Genomic DNA, 22118 nt, shown 5'->3' with positions numbered 1-22118 from the left:
CAAATTTGATATACTTTTTCTCCACCTTCTGAAAACTCTCCATACCACTCTTATTTAACACATACATTAATAAAACCATTTCTGCCTACCAACACTGTTTCTTTTCGTCCACTTCGCAAAAAACAAATACATCTAACACTGCAAATTTATAAGAATTTTAGGAACTTTGGGTTTCTGCCTATCACACTTTTTTCTCCTTACAGACTATATCTAGTAAAAATTTTAAATTCTACAGTGTCTTTGCAGTAAATATCAAAATACGTCGCTTATCAAGTGGGATCATGTTTCCAGTTATTGCACAGGACGATTGAACTTCACGTATTCTGAATGTATTGAAATCATCTAATTTATAAGAATGAATGTATTGAAATCATCTAATTTGCAAGAATTTAGTTTCTACACGTCACACTATTTTAATTCTACAGAACTTGAACAGTTAAAGAGACCACATTCCTAATTAATCCGCAGCATTACATATCGGTAAATCAGAAGTACTTTTTGTATACCTTCTAGAAACTCTGTATGCCAGTCTCATTTTAAACATACCTTCATGAAACTACAAAATCGAATTTTAATTAATGTTACACACTCTCAATATTTTGAAAACGCCTAACTTATACTTTTCGTCTGTCACATACTCTCAATTTAGTAAGACATTGTAAGTAATAAGACAAAGCATTCTTAATTAAATACTTCGAATATACCTTATTTATAACTTTCAACTTCTGGCTGTCACACTCTTAACTCTACAGGCTATAACGCAGTAAATATTTCAATTTTAGACTCTTTGAAGCAAATATCAAAATACACCACTTATCAATAGGGACAATACTCCTAATTATTACACAGGATGATTTAACTTCCACACTCTGAATGTATTGCAATCTCTTAATTTATAAGAATTCTGTTTCTGTCACTCTCTTAATTCTATTGACTTTTCGCTGTAAATATACAAAAATACTCAACTTCAGCATTCACACCTTCACTGTGGAAATTATACCATTAATTTCTAAACCGAGGCAGATTCATCCTTTATATTGTAGTTAGGACAAGGGTCATTCTTTAAAAACACTTCTACCTAAGTACCTGGACTCTGGCATTTTTTCACAAGTTTAAATTATACGTTTTAACTTTTAAAAGGAGAGGACAAAACATGTCTACTTCTCTCTGCTTTACAATGCATAACTGTTTGCTTAATTTTAGTAAAAGGATCTAAAATCAAAGGAAATTACCAACCGATATTTCATGGTTGCACAAGTTCAGAAGATATTACTCATAATTAAAGGCCACTCGCAACTTCATATCAAAAGTAACAAATCGAGAGATCAAATACTTCTCACCTATGTTTCAGTTAAGACCTACTGCAATCAAAGCGATTAATGAAAGTTCAAAATGAAACTACTCCACTAAACTTAATTAATTTGTAAGAATTTCTAACACGTAGCAGATTTATTATTTATACTGTAATTAAAACAAGGGACATTCTTTAGTAAACAACTGGCTACCTTTTTAAGAAACCTTTCTTAAAGGAAAATTTTATTTTCGTCCACATGCTTAAGATCATACATTTCTAATTTTAAATGGGGAGGACAAAGTTATCTTTAAATTCTCTCTCCTTTACACAGTACAACTGATAGCTCATGTTAATTTTCAGTTAAGGATTTAAACTAAAAACAAAGCAACTCTCTTATGACTTCATATTTTCACCTACTTCGTTTTATAGCTTTTACAAACTCAGTACTTTTTTATACTATCCACAGTATTTTTAAACCATCACACTTTACACTATTCAAAGTAAATAACTCATTCAAGGCATGATTTGTACATTTTCCACTTATTACCACTTACACCAACACCTTTTTATAACGTTTATTGAACACTCATACCTTTACTGTGGTGGGGATTTGTTAGTAGGTTCATTATTTTCTCGCATAATGATTACGAATTCACTGTCAGTACTCAATCAAAGGGCTTCACTAAAAGAGAGGTCACACAATGCACTATTCATGGAAAGTACTTTTAACGCATGGTTCGATTTCCAAAAATCACAGGAACATTTAAAAGTTTATGAATGCCTGTACTCTCCGCAAGGGGGATTTCTTAACAAGTGTTAACTTTTTAATTTACACCTTCAAACTTAAAACTAGTCCATTTAATTAATTCCTAAAGATTTTTAATGAATGACACACTTATTATTTACACAGTAGTCAGAAAAAGGATTGTAATTCAATGAGAACAACTTGCTAACCTTCTTTTCTTTAAATTTTTTTTACCACAGGGCACTTTCGGATGCTCAAATTATAAAACTTTTAATTTTAAATCGGGAGGACAACATTTTTCTAGATGTTTGACGCTGTAAGAATGATAAAAAGGAACTAACTTTAAACTTAATGACTTATGACACCTAATTTGTAAGAATTTATATTTTACCTCTGTCACACACGGTCAATTCAACAGGCGTTTCGCAGTAATAAGGGACTACATTCTTAATTAATATGCAGGATGTGCATTCTTAATTAATATGCAGGATGTACATTCTTAATATGCAGGATGATAGATCTGCAAATTTGATATACTTTTTCTCCACCTTCTGAAAACTCTCCATACCACTCTTATTTAACACATACATTAATAAAACCATTTCTGCCTACCAACACTGTTTCTTTTCGTCCACTTCGCAAAAAACAAATACATCTAACACTGCAAATTTATAAGAAATTTAGGAACTTTGGGTTTCTGCCTATCACACTTTTTTCTCCTTACAGACTATATCTAGTAAAAATTTTAAATTCTACAGTGTCTTTGCAGTAAATATCAAAATACGTCGCTTATCAAGTGGGATCATGTTTCCAGTTATTGCACAGGACGATTGAACTTCACGTATTCTGAATGTATTGAAATCATCTAATTTATAAGAATGAATGTATTGAAATCATCTAATTTGCAAGAATTTAGTTTCTACACGTCACACTATTTTAATTCTACAGAACTTGAACAGTTAAAGAGACCACATTCCTAATTAATCCGCAGCATTACATATCGGTAAATCAGAAGTACTTTTTGTATACCTTCTAGAAACTCTGTATGCCAGTCTCATTTTAAACATACCTTCATGAAACTACAAAATCGAATTTTAATTAATGTTACACACTCTCAATATTTTGAAAACGCCTAACTTATACTTTTCGTCTGTCACATACTCTCAATTTAGTAAGACATTGTAAGTAATAAGACAAAGCATTCTTAATTAAATACATCGAATATACCTTATTTATAACTTTCAACTTCTGGCTGTCACACTCTTAACTCTACAGGCTATAACGCAGTAAATATTTCAATTTTAGACTCTTTGAAGCAAATATCAAAATACACCACTTATCAATAGGGACAATACTCCTAATTATTACACAGGATGATTTAACTTCCACACTCTGAATGTATTGCAATCTCTTAATTTATAAGAATTCTGTTTCTGTCACTCTCTTAATTCTATTGACGTTTCGCTGTAAATATTGAAAATACTCAACTTTACCATTCGCACCTTCACTGTTAAAATTACACCATTTGTTAATTTCTAAACCAAGGCAGATACCTTTATATTGTAGTTAGGACAAGGGTCATTCTTTAAAACCATAATTAATTCCTAAAGATTTTTAATGCATGACAGACTTATCATGTACACAGTAGTCAGAACTAGTATTGTAACTCAATGATTACAACTTGCTAACCTTCTTTTCTTTAGATTTTTTTTACCACAGAGCACTTTCGCATGCTCATATTATTAACTTTTATTTTAAATCGGGAGGACATGTTTCTATCTGCTTGACACAGTAAGAATGATAAATGATAAAAAGGAACTAACTTTAGACTTAATGACTTACGACACCTAATTTGTAAGAATTTATATTTTACCTCTGTCACACACGGTCAATTCAACAGGCGTTTCGCAGTAATAAGGGACTACATTCTTAATTAATATGCAGGATGTGCATTCTTAATTAATATGCAGGATGTACATTCTTAATTAATATGCAGGATGATAGATCTGCAAATTTGATATACTTTTTCTCCACCTTCTGAAAACTCTCCATACCACTCTTATTTAACACATACATTAATAAAACCATTTCTGCCTACCAACACTGTTTCTTTTCGTCCACTTCGCAAAAAACAAATACATCTAACACTGCAAATTTATAAGAATTTTAGGAACTTTGGGTTTCTGCCTATCACACTTTTTTCTCCTTACAGACTATATCTAGTAAAAATTTTAAATTCTACAGTGTCTTTGCAGTAAATATCAAAATACGTCGCTTATCAAGTGGGATCATGTTTCCAGTTATTGCACAGGACGATTGAACTTCACGTATTCTGAATGTATTGAAATCATCTAATTTATAAGAATGAATGTATTGAAATCATCTAATTTGCAAGAATTTAGTTTCTACACGTCACACTATTTTAATTCTACAGAACTTGAACAGTTAAAGAGACCACATTCCTAATTAATCCGCAGCATTACATATCGGTAAATCAGAAGTACTTTTTGTATACCTTCTAGAAACTCTGTATGCCAGTCTCATTTTAAACATACCTTCATGAAACTACAAAATCGAATTTTAATTAATGTTACACACTCTCAATATTTTGAAAACGCCTAACTTATACTTTTCGTCTGTCACATACTCTCAATTTAGTAAGACATTGTAAGTAATAAGACAAAGCATTCTTAATTAAATACTTCGAATATACCTTATTTATAACTTTCAACTTCTGGCTGTCACACTCTTAACTCTACAGGCTATATCGCAGTAAATATTTCAATTTTAGACTCTTTGAAGCAAATATCAAAATACACCACTTATCAATAGGGACAATACTCCTAATTATTACACAGGATGATTTAACTTCCACACTCTGAATGTATTGCAATCTCTTAATTTATAAGAATTCTGTTTCTGTCACTCTCTTAATTCTATTGACTTTTCGCTGTAAATATACAAAAATACTCAACTTCAGCATTCACACCTTCACTGTGGAAATTATACCATTAATTTCTAAACCGAGGCAGATTCATCCTTTATATTGTAGTTAGGACAAGGGTCATTCTTTAAAAACACTTCTACCTAAGTACCTGGACTCTGGCATTTTTTCACAAGTTTAAATTATACGTTTTAACTTTTAAAAGGAGAGGACAAAACATGTCTACTTCTCTCTGCTTTACAATGCATAACTGTTTGCTTAATTTTAGTAAAAGGATCTAAAATCAAAGGAAATTACCAACCGATATTTCATGGTTGCACAAGTTCAGAAGATATTACTCATAATTAAAGGCCACTCGCAACTTCATATCAAAAGTAACAAATCGAGAGATCAAATACTTCTCACCTATGTTTCAGTTAAGACCTACTGCAATCAAAGCGATTAATGAAAGTTCAAAATGAAACTACTCCACTAAACTTAATTAATTTGTAAGAATTTCTAACACGTAGCAGATTTATTATTTATACTGTAATTAAAACAAGGGACATTCTTTAGTAAACAACTGGCTACCTTTTTAAGAAACCTTTCTTAAAGGAAAATTTTATTTTCGTCCACATGCTTAAGATCATACATTTCTAATTTTAAATGGGGAGGACAAAGTTATCTTTAAATTCTCTCTCCTTTACACAGTACAACTGATAGCTCATGTTAATTTTCAGTTAAGGATTTAAACTAAAAACAAAGCAACTCTCTTATGACTTCACATTTTCACCTACTTCGTTTTATAGCTTTTACAAACTCAGTACTTTTTTATACTATCCACAGTATTTTTAAACCATCACACTTTACACTATTCAAAGTAAATAACTCATTCAAGGCATGATTTGTACATTTTCCACTTATTACCACTTACACCAACACCTTTTTATAACGTTTATTGAACACTCATACCTTTACTGTGGTGGGGATTTGTTAGTAGGTTCATTACTTTCTCGCATAATGATTACGAATTCACTGTCAGTACTCAATCAAAGGGCTTCACTAAAAGAGAGGTCACACAATGTACTATTCATGGAAAGTACTTTTAACGCATGGTTCGATTTCCAAAAATCACAGGAACATTTAAAAGTTTATGAATGCCTGTACTCTCCGCAAGGGGGATTTCTTAACAAGTGTTAACTTTTTAATTTACACCTTCAAACTTAAAACTAGTCCATTTAATTAATTCCTAAAGATTTTTAATGAATGACAGACTTATTATTTACACAGTAGTCAGAAAAAGGATTGTAATTCAATGATAACAACTTGCTAACCTTCTTTTCTTTAAATTTTTTTTACCACAGGGCACTTTCGGATGCTCAAATTATAAAACTTTTAATTTTAAATCGGGAGGACAACATTTTTCTAGATGTTTGACGCTGTAAGAATGATAAAAAGGAACTAACTTTAAACTTAATGACTTACGACACCTAATTTGTAAGAATTTATATTTTACCTCTGTCACACACGGTCAATTCAACAGGCGTTTCGCAGTAATAAGGGACTACATTCTTAATTAATATGCAGGATGTGCATTCTTAATTAATATGCAGGATGTACATTCTTAATTAATATGCAGGATGATAGATCTGCAAATTTGATATACTTTTTCTCCACCTTCTGAAAACTCTCCATACCACTCTTATTTAACACATACATTAATAAAACCATTTCTGCCTACCAACACTGTTTCTTTTCGTCCACTTCGCAAAAAACAAATACATCTAACACTGCAAATTTATAAGAATTTTAGGAACTTTGGGTTTCTGCCTATCACACTTTTTTCTCCTTACAGACTATATCTAGTAAAAATTTTAAATTCTACAGTGTCTTTGCAGTAAATATCAAAATACGTCGCTTATCAAGTGGGATCATGTTTCCAGTTATTGCACAGGACGATTGAACTTCACGTATTCTGAATGTATTGAAATCATCTAATTTATAAGAATGAATGTATTGAAATCATCTAATTTGCAAGAATTTAGTTTCTATACGTCACACTATTTTAATTCTACAGAACTTGAACAGTTAAAGAGACCACATTCCTAATTAATCCGCAGCATTACATATCGGTAAATCAGAAGTACTTTTTGTATACCTTCTAGAAACTCTGTATGCCAGTCTCATTTTAAACATACCTTCATGAAACTACAAAATCGAATTTTAATTAATGTTACACACTCTCAATATTTTGAAAACGCCTAACTTATACTTTTCGTCTGTCACATACTCTCAATTTAGTAAGACATTGTAAGTAATAAGACAAAGCATTCTTAATTAAATACTTCGAATATACCTTATTTATAACTTTCAACTTCTGGCTGTCACACTCTTAACTCTACAGGCTATAACGCAGTAAATATTTCAATTTTAGACTCTTTGAAGCAAATATCAAAATACACCACTTATCAATAGGGACAATACTCCTAATTATTACACAGGATGATTTAACTTCCACACTCTGAATGTATTGCAATCTCTTAATTTATAAGAATTCTGTTTCTGTCACTCTCTTAATTCTATTGACTTTTCGCTGTAAATATACAAAAATACTCAACTTCAGCATTCACACCTTCACTGTGGAAATTATACCATTAATTTCTAAACCGAGGCAGATTCATCCTTTATATTGTAGTTAGGACAAGGGTCATTCTTTAAAAACACTTCTACCTAAGTACCTGGACTCTGGCATTTTTTCACAAGTTTAAATTATACGTTTTAACTTTTAAAAGGAGAGGACAAAACATGTCTACTTCTCTCTGCTTTACAATGCATAACTGTTTGCTTAATTTTAGTAAAAGGATCTAAAATCAAAGGAAATTACCAACCGATATTTCATGGTTGCACAAGTTCAGAAGATATTACTCATAATTAAAGGCCACTCGCAACTTCATATCAAAAGTAACAAATCGAGAGATCAAATACTTCTCACCTATGTTTCAGTTAAGACCTACTGCAATCAAAGCGATTAATGAAAGTTCAAAATGAAACTACTCCACTAAACTTAATTAATTTGTAAGAATTTCTAACACGTAGCAGATTTATTATTTATACTGTAATTAAAACAAGGGACATTCTTTAGTAAACAACTGGCTACCTTTTTAAGAAACCTTTCTTAAAGGAAAATTTTATTTTCGTCCACATGCTTAAGATCATACATTTCTAATTTTAAATGGGGAGGACAAAGTTATCTTTAAATTCTCTCTCCTTTACACAGTACAACTGATAGCTCATGTTAATTTTCAGTTAAGGATTTAAACTAAAAACAAAGCAACTCTCTTATGACTTCATATTTTCACCTACTTCGTTTTATAGCTTTTACAAACTCAGTACTTTTTTATACTATCCACAGTATTTTTAAACCATCACACTTTACACTATTCAAAGTAAATAACTCATTCAAGGCATGATTTGTACATTTTCCACTTATTACCACTTACACCAACACCTTTTTATAACGTTTATTGAACACTCATACCTTTACTGTGGTGGGGATTTGTTAGTAGGTTCATTATTTTCTCGCATAATGATTACGAATTCACTGTCAGTACTCAATCAAAGGGCTTCACTAAAAGAGAGGTCACACAATGCACTATTCATGGAAAGTACTTTTAACGCATGGTTCGATTTCCAAAAATCACAGGAACATTTAAAAGTTTATGAATGCCTGTACTCTCCGCAAGGGGGATTTCTTAACAAGTGTTAACTTTTTAATTTACACCTTCAAACTTAAAACTAGTCCATTTAATTAATTCCTAAAGATTTTTAATGAATGACAGACTTATTATTTACACAGTAGTCAGAAAAAGGATTGTAATTCAATGATAACAACTTGCTAACCTTCTTTTCTTTAAATTTTTTTTACCACAGGGCACTTTCGGATGCTCAAATTATAAAACTTTTAATTTTAAATCGGGAGGACAACATTTTTCTAGATGTTTGACGCTGTAAGAATGATAAAAAGGAACTAACTTTAAACTTAACGACTTATGACACCTAATTTGTAAGAATTTATATTTTACCTCTGTCACACACGGTCCAATTCAACAGGCGTTTCGCAGTAATAAGGGACTACATTCTTAATTAATATGCAGGATGTGCATTCTTAATTAATATGCAGGATGTACATTCTTAATTAATATGCAGGATGATAGATCTGCAAACTTGATATACTTTTTCTCCACCTTCTGAAAACTCTCCATACCACTCTTATTTAACACATACATTAATAAAACCATTTCTGCCTACCAACACTGTTTCTTTTCGTCCACTTCGCAAAAAACAAATACATCTAACACTGCAAATTTATAAGAATTTTAGGAACTTTGGGTTTCTGCCTATCACACTTTTTTCTCCTTACAGACTATATCTAGTAAAAATTTTAAATTCTACAGTGTCTTTGCAGTAAATATCAAAATACGTCGCTTATCAAGTGGGATCATGTTTCCAGTTATTGCACAGGACGATTGAACTTCACGTATTCTGAATGTATTGAAATCATCTAATTTATAAGAATTTAGTTTCTATACGTCACACTATTTTAATTCTACAGAACTTGAACAGTTAAAGAGACCACATTCCTAATTAATCCGCAGCATTACATATCGGTAAATCAGAAGTACTTTTTGTATACCTTCTAGAAACTCTGTATGCCAGTCTCATTTTAAACATACCTTCATGAAACTACAAAATCGAATTTTAATTAATGTTACACACTCTCAATATTTTGAAAACGCCTAACTTATACTTTTCAACTGTCACATACTCTCAATTTAGTAAGACATTGTAAGTAATAAGACAAAGCATTCTTAATTAAATACTTCGAATATACCTTATTTATAACTTTCAACTTCTGGCTGTCACACTCTTAACTCTACAGGCTATAACGCAGTAAATATTTCAATTTTAGACTCTTTGAAGCAAATATCAAAATACACCACTTATCAATAGGGACAATACTCCTAATTATTACACAGGATGATTTAACTTCCACACTCTGAATGTATTGCAATCTCTTAATTTATAAGAATTCTGTTTCTGTCACTCTCTTAATTCTATTGACTTTTCGCTGTAAATATACAAAAATACTCAACTTCAGCATTCACACCTTCACTGTGGAAATTATACCATTAATTTCTAAACCGAGGCAGATTCATCCTTTATATTGTAGTTAGGACAAGGGTCATTCTTTAAAAACACTTCTACCTAAGTACCTGGACTCTGGCATTTTTTCACAAGTTTAAATTATACGTTTTAACTTTTAAAAGGAGAGGACAAAACATGTCTACTTCTCTCTGCTTTACAATGCATAACTGTTTGCTTAATTTTAGTAAAAGGATCTAAAATCAAAGGAAATTACCAACCGATATTTCATGGTTGCACAAGTTCAGAAGATATTACTCATAATTAAAGGCCACTCGCAACTTCATATCAAAAGTAACAAATCGAGAGATCAAATACTTCTCACCTATGTTTCAGTTAAGACCTACTGCAATCAAAGCGATTAATGAAAGTTCAAAATGAAACTACTCCACTAAACTTAATTAATTTGTAAGAATTTCTAACACGTAGCAGATTTATTATTTATACTGTAATTAAAACAAGGGACATTCTTTAGTAAACAACTGGCTACCTTTTTAAGAAACCTTTCTTAAAGGAAAATTTTATTTTCGTCCACATGCTTAAGATCATACATTTCTAATTTTAAATGGGGAGGACAAAGTTATCTTTAAATTCTCTCTCCTTTACACAGTACAACTGATAGCTCATGTTAATTTTCAGTTAAGGATTTAAACTAAAAACAAAGCAACTCTCTTATGACTTCACATTTTCACCTACTTCGTTTTATAGCTTTTACAAACTCAGTACTTTTTTATACTATCCACAGTATTTTTAAACCATCACACTTTACACTATTCAAAGTAAATAACTCATTCAAGGCATGATTTGTACATTTTCCACTTATTACCACTTACACCAACACCTTTTTATAACGTTTATTGAACACTCATACCTTTACTGTGGTGGGGATTTGTTAGTAGGTTCATTATTTTCTCGCATAATGATTACGAATTCACTGTCAGTACTAAATCAAAGGGCTTCACTAAAAGAGAGGTCACACAATGCACTATTCATGGAAAGTACTTTTAACGCATGGTTCGATTTCCAAAAATCACAGGAACATTTAAAAGTTTATGAATGCCTGTACTCTCCGCAAGGGGGATTTCTTAACAAGTGTTAACTTTTTAATTTACACCTTCAAACTTAAATCTAGTCCATTTAATTAATTCCTAAAGATTTTTAATGAATGACAGACTTATTATTTACACAGTAGTCAGAAAAAGGATTGTAATTCAATGATAACAACTTGCTAACCTTCTTTTCTTTAAATTTTTTTTAAAACAGGGCACTTTCGGATGCTCAAATTATAAAACTTTTAATTTTAAATCGGGAGGACAACATTTTTCTAGATGTTTGACGCTGTAAGAATGATAAAAAGGAACTAACTTTAAACTTAATGACTTATGACACCTAATTTGTAAGAATTTATATTTTACCTCTGTCACACACGGTCAATTCAACAGGCGTTTCGCAGTAATAAGGGACTACATTCTTAATTAATATGCAGGATGTGCATTCTTAATTAATATGCAGGATGATAGATCTGCAAATTTGATATACTTTTTCTCCACCTTCTGAAAACTCTCCATACCACTCTTATTTAACACATACATTAATAAAACCATTTCTGCCTACCAACACTGTTTCTTTTCGTCCACTTCGCAAAAAACAAATACATCTAACACTGCAAATTTATAAGAAATTTAGGAACTTTGGGTTTCTGCCTATCACACTTTTTTCTCCTTACAGACTATATCTAGTAAAAATTTTAAATTCTACAGTGTCTTTGCAGTAAATATCAAAATACGTCGCTTATCAAGTGGGATCATGTTTCCAGTTATTGCACAGGACGATTGAACTTCACGTATTCTGAATGTATTGAAATCATCTAATTTACAGAATGAATGTATTGAAATCATCTAATTTGCAAGAATTTAGTTTCTACACATCACACTATTTTAATTCTACAGAACTTGAACAGTTAAAGAGACCACATTCCTAATTAATCCGCAGCATTACATATCGGTAAATCAGAAGTACTTTTTGTATACCTTCTAGAAACTCTGTATGCCAGTCTTATTTTAAACATACCTTCATGAAACTACAAAATCGAATTTTAATTAATGTTACACACTCTCAATATTTTGAAAACGCCTAACTTATACTTTTCGTCTGTCACATACTCTCAATTTAGTAAGACATTGTAAGTAATAAGACAAAGCATTCTTAATTAAATACATCGAATATACCTTATTTATAACTTTCAACTTCTGGCTGTCACACTCTTAACTCTACAGGCTATAACGCAGTAAATATTTCAATTTTATACTCTTTGAAGCAAATATCAAAATACACCACTTATCAATAGGGACAATACTCCTAATTATTACACAGGATGATTTAACTTCCACACTCTGAATGTATTGCAATCTCTTAATTTATAAGAATTCTGTTTCTGTCACTCTCTTAATTCTATTGACGTTTCGCTGTAAATATTGAAAATACTCAACTTTACCATTCGCACCTTCACTGTTAAAATTACACCATTTGTTAATTTCTAAACCAAGGCAGATACCTTTATATTGTAGTTAGGACAAGGGTCATTCTTTAAAACCATAATTAATAACTTAAGATTTTTAATGCATGACAGACTTATCATGTACACAGTAGTCAGAACTAGTATTGTAATTCAATGATTACAACTTGCTAACCTTCTTTTCTTTAGATTTTTTTTACCACAGAGCACTTTCGCATGCTCATATTATTAACTTTTATTTTAAATCGGGAGGACATGTTTCTATCTGCTTGACACAGTAAGAATGATAAATGATAAAAAGGAACTAACTTTAGACTTAATGACTTATGACACCTAATTTGTAAGAATTTATATTTTCCCTTTGTCATACACGGTCAATTCAACAGACGTTTCGCAGTAATAAGGGACTAAATTTAATTAATACGCAGGATGATAGATCTGCAAATTTGATATACTTTTTCTCCACCTTCTGAAAACTCTCTATACCACTGTTAGTTAATTCATACATTAATAAACTCATTTTTGCATACCAACGCTGTTTCTGTTAGTCCACTTCACAAAACCGGATTACCTCTAAAACTACAAATTTGTAAGAATTTTAGGTAGGAACTTTGTGTTTCTGTCTATCATGCTCTTTTCACTCTACAGACTATATCTAGTAAAAATTTGATTTCTACAGTTTCTTTGCAGCATATATCAAAATACCACTTTTCAAAAGGGAACATATTTCCAAATATGACACAGGACGTTTCAACTTCACACTCTGAATGTACTGAAATCAGCTTAATTTGTAATAATTATTTTCTGTCACTATCGTAATTCTACAGGCTTTTCACAGTAAATATTATTTCATTTGTTTAGGGACCACATTCCTGATTATTACACAGCATTACATATATATACATATAAACCTGAATATTACATATATATAAAGCTGAAGTACTTTTGTCTACCTTCCAGGAAGTCTATGCCAGCCTCATTTTATACATATCATCATGAAATGATTTTCTGAAGAATGATTCAAAGCTGAATTTTATTTAATGCTACTGTCACTGACAATATTTTGCAAACTCGTAACTCACAAAAATTTACTTTTCCCTCTGTCAGTAAAATTTCATGTTAGGTTCATAGTTCATTCATAATTCCCACCTCATATTTTCATTTCACATACATGTTTATTACCTGTTGCACGTCTGTTTACTTACTTCGAGTTTAATTGGAAAATTCTTATCTGGAACAATTTCATGTATGGGCACCTAAGATTTTCACAACAGAATATACTCAAACTGCAGATTAAGGACTCTTCTGTTTATATATTTATAGCACTATTCCCTGTATATTCCGTTCCTTTAGCTGTGGAATTTCTGGGACACATCAAACACTAAAAACATTCCTTGCTGATTTAAATGCATCTGACTGTAATGCAATACGTCACATATATTAATCTTATTGCCTAGAAATCCTTCAGCGCATTTAATTTAACACTTCAGTTTTGTTAAGATTCCTTGTAAATTGTTCCTCAGTTTATGTTGTTTACTTTGTTCACAAAATCTTGGCATGCTGTCATGATAATCCACTTTCTATGAGAAATTACATTTTAACTCCTAGAATTCGGTGCTTGTCAGCCGTAATACACCTGCATTTGTATTAGAACATAAATATATTAATTTTGGTGTTTTATTACACACACTATTACAATCATTTTCTCTATGAAGAAGTCACATCACGAATAGTAATTTTCACACATTATTTCGGATACCTAGGTTTGACAATTAGCATTGCCAGGCAAACTCAGGAGATCTGCACCAATATTTATGTATGTATGTTTGGGGAACTCATCAGATACTTTAAACACACCGTATATATTGTATTTATTAGGGAAATAGTTAAGAAATTTTTTACAATTTATTAGGGAAATAGTTTATTGAAATTTTTCAAATTTTTCAATGTATTTCAGTTATATTTTTTAATATCACACTGTAGGACTTTAAACACAGTATATAAAGTTAATACGAAAAATCTGCCGTTATAAACTCTACACATCTACCAGTGCAAACTCTTTTGATAGACCATTTTACTTATACAGTCAAAAGTTTTTAATCCGGACTCGTGGAGACTTCGGCGATTCCGGATTATAGATCATCAGTTTACATCTGGTAAGATGGCATGCAGAAATTGTAAAATTAAAAATATGAAGCCATAATTTATAAAAGATCATCAGTTTACATCTGGTAAGATGGCATGCAGAAATTGTAAAATTAAAAATATGAAGCCATAATTTATGAAATAAAGCATCTATGATCTAAAGGGTATCAACATTTACAAAAAAAAACTTAATATTTATTTACTTAATTAGACATTTCTTTCAAGACACGTATGCATAAAGCATACATTACACAGTCAAATTTAGAAAATTGCAACCCAAAACCTTTTTGATTTGTACTCATGATATTTATGACGACTAGGAATTTGATTTAAATCAAATCAAAGACTGAGTACTTCGAGATGAAATACTACATTTAGTAAGGAATTATAAGCCGAATAAAATAAAAAAATCTGCTCTGAAGAGAAGGATAATGCTAACAGATCAACTTCCAGTTCATTGCGCATCTTACAAAACAAAGGAAAAGGAGCCTTTATTCATTTTTTGCAGCAATTCCACTTTTTGTTCGATGGACATCAAAACCTATTTTCCCTTTGTAGAACCTTTGGCAGCTCCAGCATCGGAAATTTTATTTCGGATTAACGACTTTTGACTTACTTTGTTAAAACTTTACACTTGCTTTATAAAATCTTGCATTTCGATTCACGTCACCTTTTTGCTTAAGTTTCAATATATTCCACCTTTTGCATGAAATGTACCAATTTACTTATGTTTTCCAATACACGTTATTTTTTTAATTGCAAGAAACACTACCACACCCAAGAAGTTCTGAACTGTACCTAAGGGCAGCAAATCATTTATCTTTATAAGCACAAACCACATTTCATTAGTTTTCATATGTTTCTTTCTATTAAGAACCAGGAGCTGACATAAATGTTCATTTTTTTCCAGTGACACTGCATTATTAGGTCACTTACTCTGAATCAAAACCTTTTTTTTTTTTAGATCAAAGAAATTATTTTTACACTCTCTCTGCCTTCATATGCTGAAACCTATAAATGTACTAACACCTGGATTAAGTGTTTTAGACTACTTTATATTTTTGACTACTTTTCATTTCATAACCTAAGAGGACAAAAATACTAATCTGAACATTAGGTGCACTTACTCTAATAATATGTTTCAAATGTTTATTTAAAGCTCCTTATCTGTTACCTTCCAGACACTCATTTTATTTGAAAAACTCGTCTCTTTTTGCAGACGAGCTTTTCCAGATTTATTTTGTTTTTTTACCATATTTGATACACGTCTTCAGTAGATTAAGAGCAATATTCAATTCCATGCAACAAGTATCTGTTTGGTTTTCCAAGTCCTGACATTTACTCTTAAAATTACGAAAACTGTTTCCCAATGAACTATTTAACTTTTACTACGTAGAAACAGAATTAGTTTGTGAAGCTGGTTATTCTACATGCATGTTATTTACAGGAGACCTCTTAGTTGCCTACTTTCATTAACAAGAATTAACTGCAAAATCGATACTTGTTAAAATTTTAATGAGAATAGCTGATTATTTGTTAAATGTTTTTGATACTTTTATCCCTTTTCAAGGTTTTACTTTATAATTTTCATTGAACGTCTGTGCAAAGCATTTAGTCCCACTAAATAATCACAACTTGTAAATCTGTTGACTATGTCTAATCCTCCACTAGAAGAAACTTAACACACTCACATTACAATATACTCTAGAATTTTCAATTCTTTAAACCCAACCTTTCGTTTTTGTACAACACACTCACATTACAATATACTCTAGAATTTTCAATTCTTTAAACCCAACCTTTCGTTTTTGTACAGAATAAACTGCATTATCAAAATGTTTTACACATTTCAACTGTATTACATTACCACATACTTTTCATCACACCTAGTCATAATACATTTCCCATGATGCATTATTTTCATATGCTTAAAAAAAAAAATATTCACCTACCTTTCACTAGCATCTTCTTGCAGTAGCTGCCATTAACAGATCAGTTTTTAAATTTACTCAAACCAAGACAGAAAACTCAAATAATTTTTATTTATATAAATCTTCATATACTTTTTTTACAGGAAAACTTTTTACATGAATAGTTACATCATTGTAATAGCTTTTTAAAATCAATAATAAAATGATTACATACACAGCTAATCAAATTTGAGAATCATTTAAGTCTTTAAGGGCTAAATGTCATTTAAAACTTTTTCCATCTTTCTCCACAAGCTCCATTTTTCACACAGTACGAAGGCAACTGTACAAGTAAATAAATTTAAGTGGCAATCGCACATTGTTGCAAAAAAGGATCAGGCAAAAAACTTAAATGATGGTACTTCAATGTGGGATGCAACAGAAGTATCACACTGTAAACTGGCTACATCGGTTATTCTAGGTCAAGTAACAAGCACTTTTAATTTCTCCATTTAGAAAATACCAGATCAATGAGGGTACTCTGAAGAATCACACTGAAATTGGTTGTACTGGTCTAGGTCAAGCACCTTGATTTCTCCATTTCGCACGCATTTTTCGAAAGCAGAAGAGGAACATACAAATCCATGTAGGAATGGCCAATTTTACCTAAGAAGCTTCAAATTTGGTTTCAAGATCATTAGAATTTACGGCAGCTGGAATCAGATTTGAAATTGAGAACGCATTGAAATCTTACTAAGATTGAGAGAAAATTACAAACAATGCTCTTAAGTTATGTCACCTTCATTAACAAATACTGGGAATCTCACAAACAAATGATTAGTAATTTGAGGTACAAATAACTGAAGAATCATCTACTTACAGCTCAAAATGGAATGAGGTTTAGAAACAACTCATCACCATTTCAACAATTTCAGAACTTAAGAAATTTCACTTTATTTAGTAAAATATAAGAACTTAAGTAATTATTTAGTAAAATGAAAGTAAGTAATTATTTAGTAAGTTATTTAGTAAAATATAAGTATTTAGTAAAATATAAGAACTTAAAATCAAATTTGATATCTAAATTCACACACTTATACTATTTTAACCTTAAATATACCTTAATCAGCAATAAAAACTCCTAATAAGGAAAAATGCTAAACATCTTTAGCTTTCGTTGCTTTCAACTGCGTGTTAATTTACATATATTATTTAACTAGCCTCATCATAAAATAAATATTTTTTAAATTAACAAGAGTGATATAATTAACTTTTTAAATTAACAAGACAGTGAAATTTTACTAAAATTCTGAGAATCAACAGTGATATATTTTAATGCTATTTCTGAAAGAAATTTTAACATTAAAGTTAATATATTTGCTAGCAATGTAATTCAATGAATCTCATAATTTTAGGAATAAAATGAAATCAAATTATACGCCTTTTTCTTGCTATGTCTCTCTCAACGCCTTTAAGTTAACCATCGTTTTTCTCAGAAAGATTCCTTATTTCATACCAAGTCTGCAGCTTTTATATAGAAAGTTAAAAAGAGGCTAAACCTGAAAATAACAGATTAAAAAATGAAAGTGCGTAAGGGAAGTCAACCTGAAATAAATTTGTAAAACTGGTTTCCCCATCATAACAAGTTAACATTCAATTATACCATAAAATTACGATCCCCAACTACATATCAAAATACAGTGTTAATGCTCGTTCATCTAGCAAAAAAAAAATGCACAGATAATCGCATTAACCTGCCACAAAAAATATAGGTAAAATGAGTTCATTAAATCTTACCTGTAATGGAGTTCAAATTATATATAAATATAATTTTATAGAATCAAGTTACCATACATTTAACTCTTGTAACCTTCAATGACATTAAGAGAGATCAGTTAAAACTTCCACGTTACGGAATTTTGCATTAGGACAGAAAAACAGCCCAATAAGTTAAAAAATTAGTAAATCAAATATTAGCAATAAAATTTTTAGAGTATAAAAACCAATACATGTTTACAAAAATCGTTCCTAATTTTTTTCGGTCACACTGGTGATAAACATTTTTGCTGATGCCATCTAAACATGCATATAGTTTCCCTTCGATAAGCGGTTTCCAGTATTTTTAACATGGATCGAATGATCCGAACTCTTCTTCCTTAGTTGCAACTAATTTGACTACTGCCATGTGCCTTAAAGAATGTAAGATCCTGTAGCATACAAATCTGGCTAAGAACTTACTCTCACTTTCTCTTTAGAAAGTAAAAGAGACTTCAGTGAATACTTCTACCTGACACATACCACATCACCTGAGATAATGGTTCCCTGCTAGGTTCTCCTACCAGTCGCTACAGTGGAGTGTTCTAACAAATCTGAAAAAACAAAAAACATGCCGCCCAGGCCTAAACCCAGTATGCATTGTAGTTGCATTGATAGTTATTTCCACATAAAACAGATGTGAGGTTATATATAAACCATTAAATGAAGATTCATACATAATCAAACACAAATTAGAATATTATGAAAAAGAATTTTCGTTTAAGAACATACGTCAGATAGTTTTTATATACAAGCGATGAAACCGTTCTAATCAAACGTGCAACACACATACCGATACAATTTTCATATTTACAGTAACAAAAGCTTTTACCTTTAACAGCTAAAACAAATGCTAATCACACGACTTCTCGAATACATATTTTTTCAGATATAATGCACATTTCTTTCAGTAACATTTCAAAGGAACATATATCAAGGAAAGTTGTAGCTACTGCTACGTAACACTCGACAACAACTAATCCCCAACAGTAAAAAGAAACCTCAAATAAAAACAATAAATGTTTCATCTAATCATTCCCTTGCATGTTCATCGTATAACTCTTCATTACTCTAATAAATGCTAATACTTATTTCACAATTAGCGTGTTTCTCGTATCAGATTCTGTTTAAAGACTCGAGATTTTCATCGCACTTTTATTATGGCATTTATGGGATCAATGATATCGTAATAAGAGGAAAAATTCGCATCAGTCTCAATATTAATGCTTACTTAAATTCCAACATAGGCGTCATCAATATAGTTATTACAGGAAAAATTAGCAGTATCATCGCATCAGGCTATCATTTATGCTTACTTGTATTCAAACACGGATTTATGAATTCGGAGTTGGAAGCAGCGTCGACAGGTTTCCCGAAATTATACAAATTAGTGCCATTTTATTTGGCCTCCCCCCACCTGAAGCTTACTCGAAGTGAAACACAGGTTCATCCAACTTCAAAAAAAAAGCGATCACATACAGTATTATTCCACATAAGGTAGGATAAAACATGAAATTAGAACGTTTCCTATCCCGATGACGTAGTAAAAATAATGTCTAAACACTTGTTTTTCCATTCATATCATGCACTCATATGAAATAAAGCATTAATATAAAAAAAGCATGCAAGTTGCTTCTCAAATTATACATATTGCGACTAAGTTCTGACTTAAAAAATTAATACCAAAAACCAGTTTCATCTGTACAGCTGCACTTTATCCACACTTCTCTGTTGATAAAGCTTCTAATAATTACAACTGCTAAATACCACACTAGCACAGTTGCCACTTAGAATTTACATCTTATTTCCTAGGGGTTGGTAAGAAAAGGTTTTATTTAAACGAAAATCATATGTCGGTTACAATATTTACATGAAACCTTTCTCAACAGAAAAAATATTTAAGTAGAAAGGATGGTTATCACTTACCTCTACCTAACGCATTCATACTTACTCGAATTTAGAAAAATGTTCATTACTTCGGAAATACTCCCAAACCTTTCCTTCACTTGAACTCCCAAATCTGGCAAGGGGCCTACTTATAAATTAAAACTGGACTTATCACTGGATTCATGCGCCACAATACGAAATTAAGTTCTATATACCAACTGCATTTTCTCCCTTTTTGCTGATACAAAACGTTAAAGTAATAGACATAACAATTAAAAATGTTTTTAAATCTCAAAATTTTGATTTTCTTACTTGGTAATGAGCAACAAAACGAGATGAGAGTAGCTTTTTCGACGCATAAATTTTTCACAAGCGAATGCTTACAAACTTACTGAAGTAATAAGGCAGTTTATGACGTCATAACAAATGCGCTTTGCGGGTGCGGTATTGTTAATCGATAAAAAAGACTGCGGAATTTTCGAGAATATACTGCAGAAATTGTAACTAAATAAACAATTGTAAATGTTTGTCATATAATGTGATTGCAGTATTACTTGACCATTCGAAAGGAATTATCCATAAATATTAGTGTTTATTTAAAACATAGGTTTGTAAATTGAATAATTTTACGATCAGCGCCGAAGTACTGCAAATGCTTCCATTTCGTATTACCTGAAACAAAAACAAAAACAAATCCCTGAGCTAAGGCAGGTTTCAAGCAATAATATATACAGGATACTAAACAATTAATTTTTGACAATAGTAATAATAATTATTCATTTTTACTTACTGTATATTTTTACTTTTTCTGTGTACTCTTTCAATTAAAATAAATTATAATTATTTTATAATTCATTTAATTGTAATAAAATAGGCATTAATGCACACTCGTCATTTTTAATTGTAATAAAATATGCATTTTTATTTAACGATTTGAAAATATTTCGTCAGTTATAAACAGCATACTGTTTTGCTGCAGAAAAAGTAACAGAGATATAAAAGAAAAATAATTTTGTTGCGTGCGTACGGGTTCGTTATAAATTCAATGCACAAGTCTAATGAAAAGTGAATAAAACTTATTATTGTCACAACAAATAAAATAAAATGCTTAAATTTCCTCAGATATTCGTTCAATTTTGTAATATTTCACAGTAATTATCTTTTAAATTACCAAAACGTTCAACAGAACTAATTCAAAACAAAGAAAGCTAATCCAATTTCACCGCGAATTCGCTACAGTAAACAACAACAGTTTTCTAAACAAACTGAACTGAGAGGTTTTCCTCCCGCTTTTTTATAAGCTTTTTAAATATGCGAGAATTTTCTCGATTTTCCCCGAAAAGCAAAAGCGTACAGTTACGAGATATCTATTTATTAAATGCGCGTACTCCTGTATTTTTAATTTTTCCAACGTAGCTTTCTCTTCATATAAGTCTTGTGCTGCATTGCACGGTGATATAAAACATTTGTAATTAATTCTATTTAAAAATAGCTAAATCAATACAAAAACCGTAACAATATTTTATTTTCTGCTGCGCTGACATAATTTTTCAAACGTCGAATGAATGTTGGTCACGTTAATAATCTGAAAATATGGCAACATGCTTTTTCTTTTGTATATATTTAATTTATACATAAACTGAAAAAATACGATAAAATATTCTACAACTGCATCCTAAAAC

The 22118-nt window shown here is 30.8% G+C and overlaps 1 long non-coding RNA gene across 1 annotated transcript; it reads right to left on the bottom strand.

The window, feature by feature from the left end:
• Positions 1–16846: 16846 nt before the first annotated feature.
• Positions 16847–21328, bottom strand: LOC146999086 (uncharacterized). The gene is made up of 2 exons (XR_015040590.1): positions 20233–21328; positions 16847–17447 (listed from the first exon to the last, which is right to left on the bottom strand). It is a non-coding gene; the product is annotated as an uncharacterized LOC146999086 (long non-coding RNA).
• Between the last annotated feature and the right edge of the window lie 790 nt (positions 21329–22118).

The sequence above is a fragment of the Stegodyphus dumicola genome, chromosome 1 (genome assembly GCF_044657685.1).
Source record: "Stegodyphus dumicola isolate Sdum_Otavi_A_Nest chromosome 1, ASM4465768v1".
NCBI classification, from domain to species: Eukaryota; Metazoa; Arthropoda; class Arachnida; order Araneae; family Eresidae; genus Stegodyphus; species Stegodyphus dumicola.
Note: the sequence above shows the minus strand (reverse complement) of the source record. Positions and strands in the feature narration are given on the sequence as shown.